The following is a 6,000-nucleotide window of genomic DNA, read 5'->3' on the forward strand; positions in this document are numbered from 1 at the left end:
CGCCCGATCCGGATCGGGCGGTCATCCTGGAGCCTATGTGGAGAGTTCACAAACCGCCCGATCGGGCGGATTTTGGCCCGATCGGGCCGACTATCGAGTGGATCGCCCGATCGGGCGAAGCGACGCCCGATCGGGCGACGCCAACCTCCTGCACTTATGCGCGAGTTTTCTTTCCGTTTTTTAGGCTTTATTTTGGTAAACTATATAAACAAGCTTTAATTATTTTTAGAGGACACTTTATTTTCTAGTATTAAAACCTTAGTATTATTTTCCTTAGCCTAGTTTTCTCTCTAGTTTATGCAAAAACACTTAGTTTAATTCTCAATAAAAATTCAAGCTTTCACTTCCCTTTGTTCTTCAAATAGGTATTATTTCTTATTTCAATTCATTGTCTTGCTTTAATAATGCTTTCAATTATGATTATTGCTTTGTTTATTGTCAACATGCTTGAGTAGTTTAATTTCTAGGGTTGGGGATCCATGAATAATATGAAAGGATGATTGAATGATTATGATTGTTGGCATTGTAATTGATTCCTATTGATTGGTTTATTTCATTATACAATTAGATTTGCGCAGGTTTAATTGTGGTAGTTATGCAATATCAAATTAAGATTCGAGAGATGCAATTTGATGTTTAGGCTTGTGTCAATAGGTGGAATTAGAGTTAATACGTAGCGAGAGCCCGTTAATTCTAAGTCTATGATTAGTATCGACTTAAGAGAGCATGCTAATCTAATTAATTACTTTGTTGATTATCGTGATTGTTCAATGTCCTGGATTATTATTTGTTGGCAAACATATACCCTAGATTCCTTAATATATTGATTCATTCCTGTTTAATATTCGTTCGTAGTCTTAGCATACAAACCATCAACCAACTTTTGTTCACAATAGTCTAGATTAATTAATTGATAGTAGAAAGAACGCCTGTTTCCCTGTGGATTCGATCCTGACTTCCCTTGCTACCTAGCTAGTGGACCTTAGGTTATTTTTGATTAGGTGATACGACTTTAGCCTGTCAAAGGGGCCTGCTGTTGCTAAAAGAAATGCAAGCTCTCGCGGAGATCGTCGCCGGAACAATGTATGGGTTAGGAAGGCTCAGCCGCTACAGTGACTAGTCCAGTTGATGTCTATAATCCTTCCCCCACCATTGTCTGTGCCCTTGAGGCCGAGCGGGCTATAGTTGTTCAAACTGAGAATGTTTCTGAAGCCTTGGCATCTTTGGAAGTTAGTGTCCAGGAGCCGGTTCTTATGGAGATTGATATAGGGGCAGCGCAGAAAACTGTGGGGGTGGACCCTGCGAACATTGCCCTCTACAAGACTTTATTTGATGATCCGGAAGAACTAGAGTAGTGTAGTTCTTGCTAGGGTGTAGGTGCCCTTTATTTATTTCAGTTGTGTTTGTTTTTTTCCTTCTTAGCACTTTTGTTTTCCTTCTTATCATTTTTTAATAAAGGGGTATTTTATTTTTACTTTTTTTTTTTGCTTCTCCCTTTTTTTTTTTTATATATATATGTCTAACACTTTTGCACAATGTATATATGTTTTTTACTTGATTGGACCGAATCCATGAATAGGATTGCCTATGTATCTTTGTTAGAATCAGGTCGCGCGTAGTTCTACCTAGAATAAATTCTAGGGTGCCGAATTTTAATAAATATGCCCTGAGGTGGAAACATATTATTTAATCGGTAAAATGAGTGAAGTATTATCATTATCTTAGTCTGCTGTTGTTTTTTTTTTTTTTTTTTTGTCGTAAGCCGCGTATCGGTTCCTAAAAATGAAATACCATGTGTTTTTTGTACGGCTATTTTTTTGGTACGCATATCTGGATACGTGTTGTACCCCCCAAGTGTTCGTTATTTTTCCGTTATGTGCGGATAAAATGACGAACACTTCTGGAAAAAAGTTAGGCAGGCAGAGAGTTTCAACGCCCAGGCTGGGGCGTCAATGATTTCGGCGCCCAGCCCTGGGCGCTGAAAATGACTTCTGGGCGGTCTTTTTTGACGCTTTGCTTCACATGTTCTTGCATTTATTTCTTTTCTCTTTGTTTTGTGCTTTACTTTTTACTCGTATTAAGATCAATTTTGAGGCTATTTTGGAGGCTTTTTTGACTGTTAGCGTGAGACGCGTTTTTGTCCGGATTAATTTTTTCTATTCGTGACTCGAAACAGTTTTGAGAATGGGGTTAGTGTGTGGAAGATATGAAGATCTTTGTATAGGCTTTTGAGTGGGCTGAGGTGCGTGTTGATACGGGGGGCGGTGTCTATTTTTTATGAGTTTTTTTTTTCTTGAGCAACATTTGTATTGTTTGAATTTGATTTCCTTTTGATTTCTTTGGGTTGCATGGGTTAGACCCTCATGTTGTGGCAATATGATAGTGTGGTTTATTTTGGGGATTTTTTTTTGATGAGTTTTGATGTCACGATTCAAGACCGAGTGGGCCTTGTTTATTGGGCCTAGAGTGGGCCGCCTCTTTGTTTTTGTATTTTCAAGTACGTTTGGTGCTTATTTAGTGTTAGAATAAAAGTTTTTAGGAGAAATCTTACGCCTTTATTAATTTGGAAAGTAGGGAAAACACACTGAAACAAAGTTAGCCTATATTCTAAGGGATCTTAGGACCATCTAAAGCTTCTTTTTTTTCTATCAATCTAAAGAACTACTAGGCGCTTTTTTTTACTAAGGTGCTCTCTATCGCTCAAGCCTTGGGTTTAGTCTCGTAAAACTTTGGTCCTCCGCCGGTACTCATCTTGAATTCTATCCCTTTTGTGTTGGCCCACTGACATGTCTTCACCCATCCGTTCTCGACCTCTTCTAGTGTTGATGAAGGAGAGATTAACCGGGTTGGATCGAAACCTTCATCTTGTGAAGCTAGGGTAGTCATCGCAGTCTCGTTCTCCATAGTCCTCGATTCTTTAAACAATGTCCATAGAACCTGGTTGTCCAATATTTCAACTGTTTTGGTCTTGGTGAGGTGAGGTGCATCATCCAAGGTATGGTGATATGTGCGTTTTATATAGTGTTTTCACCCCCGTCCCTTAGTACTTTTAAGCGTCAAATAAGCTCTTAGGAGCCGTTTTTAGTACTAATCTGTGTATTTGAGTGTGCCTTGAGTTTCAGGAATACTTAGTGAGAAATTGGTCTTTTTAGTCCCGTTTCTTGATGATTTAGGCCACTACGTGATCCCGAGGGAGTTCGGGACGACTTTTGTCGACTTACGGGAGCCTTAGATGATTCATGATTGAGCCCCGGAAGTTAGACTCGGTGTTGTGGACGAAGGGCGGATCACTTAGCCCTCTGCCCGGTTGATTGCCCCTCGCCCATCGGGCGAGCAAACAGAGGGACAGGCGCAGAAGGCGCCCGACGGGCGGGATCTCGCCCGGTGCCCACCGGGCGCCCATCAGAAGCAGCAGCAACAATAATCGCCTTTTGCCCGACGGGCGGGAGCTGCCCGACCGGGCGCGTGCCGATGATTTCCAGAATTTCTCCCTCCGCCCGGCGGGCAGACCTGCGCCCGACGAGCGGGTTACGAGCTGGTCGCCCGACGGGCGGAAGGCTGCCCGACCGGGCGACGACAACCCAGGGCCCTTTTCCCGCGATTTTCTTCCGGTTTTTCCTTATGTTTATGGGCAAACTATAAATACTAGGCTTAGTTATTTTAGTTGGACATCTTTTTTCCTAGTATTGAAACCCTTAGCTTTATTTTCCTTAGTTAATTTCTCTCTAATTTGTTCTAAACACTTAGTTTATTTTCAATTCAAAATTCAAGCTTTCCTTTACCATTGTTCTTCAATTAGGTATTGTTCTTTATTTCAATATTTTGTTTTGCCTTAATTATGTTTTCAATCATGCTAATTGCTTTGTTTATTGTTAATATGCTTGAGTAGTTTAATTTCTAGGGTTTGGGGATCCATGATTAATATGAAGGGATATTGAATAATTGTGATTGTTGGCATTGTAATTAATTCCTATTGATTGGTTTATTTCACTATACAATTAGATTTGCGCAGGTTTAATTGTGGTAGTTATGCAATATCAAATTAAGATTCGAGAGATGCAATTTGATGTTTAGGCTTGTGTCAATAGGTAGAATTAGGATTAATACGTAGCGAGAGCCCGTTAATTCTAAGTCTATGATTAGTATCGATTCGAGAGAGCATGCTAGTCTAATTAATTACTTTGTTGATTATCGCGATTGTTTATTGTCCTGGATTGTTATTTGTTGGTGAACCTATGCCCTAGATTCCTTAATATATTGATTTATAATCGTTTAATTATCGCCGTAGTCTTAGCAAACAATCAATCAACCAACTCTTGTTCCCAATAGTCTAGTTTAATTAATTGATAGTAGAAAGAACGCCTGTTTCCCTGTGGATTCGATCCTGACTTCCTTTGCTACCTAGCTAGTGAAATTAGGTTTATTTTTGATAAGGTAATACGACTTTAGCCTGTCAAAATTTTGGCGCCGTTGCCGGGGAAACGGTTTTATTTTATGTTGTTGAATGCTTATCCTAGATTATTGTTTGTTACTACTCAAGGAACTCACGTTCCTTGAGACTAGATCTCACATTGTTTTGTTAGTCTTTGTCTATGCCCAGGACCGTAAGTACTAGTAATCTTACTCCATTCGATCCTGAGCCCGAAAGAACCTTTTGTAGACGAAGAACTTTCATTGCACAGTGTGGGAATTACTCTGATTCTGATCATAATATTGGCGATCTTTTTCCTTCAGATACAGATTCAGTTTCAGAGATAGAGATGGGTGACGAAAATCTGATACCGCCACCTACCCCACGGCTTACAGACTATTCTAAGCCAAGTCTGTCTGTGCTACCAAAGGCGATCATGCCTTCTATTGCAGCTGAGACATTCAAGATTGAGCCTGCATTGATTAACATGATCGAGAGACGCCAGTACGGTGGGGAACCAGGTGAAGATCCGAATCTTCACATTCAGTCCTTTATCCAATATTGTTCTACCATCAAGCAAAAGGGATTGACTCCGGAGCAGACTATGGAGATACTTTTCCCGTTCTCTTTGAGTGGGAAAGCTAAACTGTGGATTAATGGGTTGAATCGGGCAGCTTTGAAAATCAATAATTGGGAATCCTTGGCTCTTGCTTTTTATGTTAAAAATTTTCCACCTGAGAAAACGGCTCGTCTGAGGGGTCAGATATTAGGTATCTCACAACAAGCGGATGAGAGTTTGTTCGAGGTCTGGGAGAGATTTAAGGATTTGCAAAGAGAATGCCCGCACCATGGTTTGGAAGATTGGTTCTTGATTCAACAGTTTTATAATGGTTTGGGCAATGAGTCTAGATGTTTGTTGGATTCAGCTGCAAGTGGGAGGTTCATGCAACTTGAGGTGCCTAGAGCTATGGAGGTAATTGAGGAGATAGCCATTCACAATGCCCAGTATGGAAATCCTAGAGGTCTATCTAACAGGGGTGGTAAGCATGATTTAAATTCTATTGAACAATTAACTGCCCAATTGACTACTTTACATTATAAGTTTGATAATATGCAAGCGGCCAATGCTCAATCTGCCCAACCTGTTAGTGTAGCTGCTATGAGTGCCCAACCTGCTACTATTTGTGAAAGTTGTGGAATGTCTGGTCATTATGCACAGGAATGTAGGAGCTCTATTGAACAATGTAATGCATTTCAATCCTACAAACAAAACAACCCATTCTCCAACTCTTACAATGAGGGCTACAAAAATAACCCTCAGCTTTCCTACAGGAGCAACAATATCCAAAACCCTCACCAAGTTCAACATCCACCACCACAACCATATCAACCCCCACACCAACAATCTTACCAACCCCGAAACAACTACAACCAGCAGTCTAGTGGGCCACCTGGATTCTCTAGACAACACACATCACCCCCACAACCACATCCTCAAGCCACACAGCCCGACCCTATGCTAGTAGAGATGAGAAACATGATGCTATAAATGCAAAAATCTCTAAGTGAAAAGGATGCAAAGATCGATG

General features: G+C 40.6%; 1 non-coding gene across 1 annotated transcript; it reads right to left on the minus strand.

Annotated features, from left to right (window-relative positions):
• Window positions 1-5,159: 5,159 nt before the first annotated feature.
• On the minus strand, window positions 5,160-5,266 carry LOC130462360 (small nucleolar RNA R71). The gene has a single exon (XR_008922454.1). It is a non-coding gene; the product is annotated as a small nucleolar RNA R71 (small nucleolar RNA).
• Window positions 5,267-6,000: the final 734 nt, after the last annotated feature.

The sequence above is a fragment of the Spinacia oleracea genome, chromosome 5, assembly GCF_020520425.1.
Source record: "Spinacia oleracea cultivar Varoflay chromosome 5, BTI_SOV_V1, whole genome shotgun sequence".
NCBI lineage: Eukaryota > Viridiplantae > Streptophyta > Magnoliopsida > Caryophyllales > Amaranthaceae > Spinacia > Spinacia oleracea.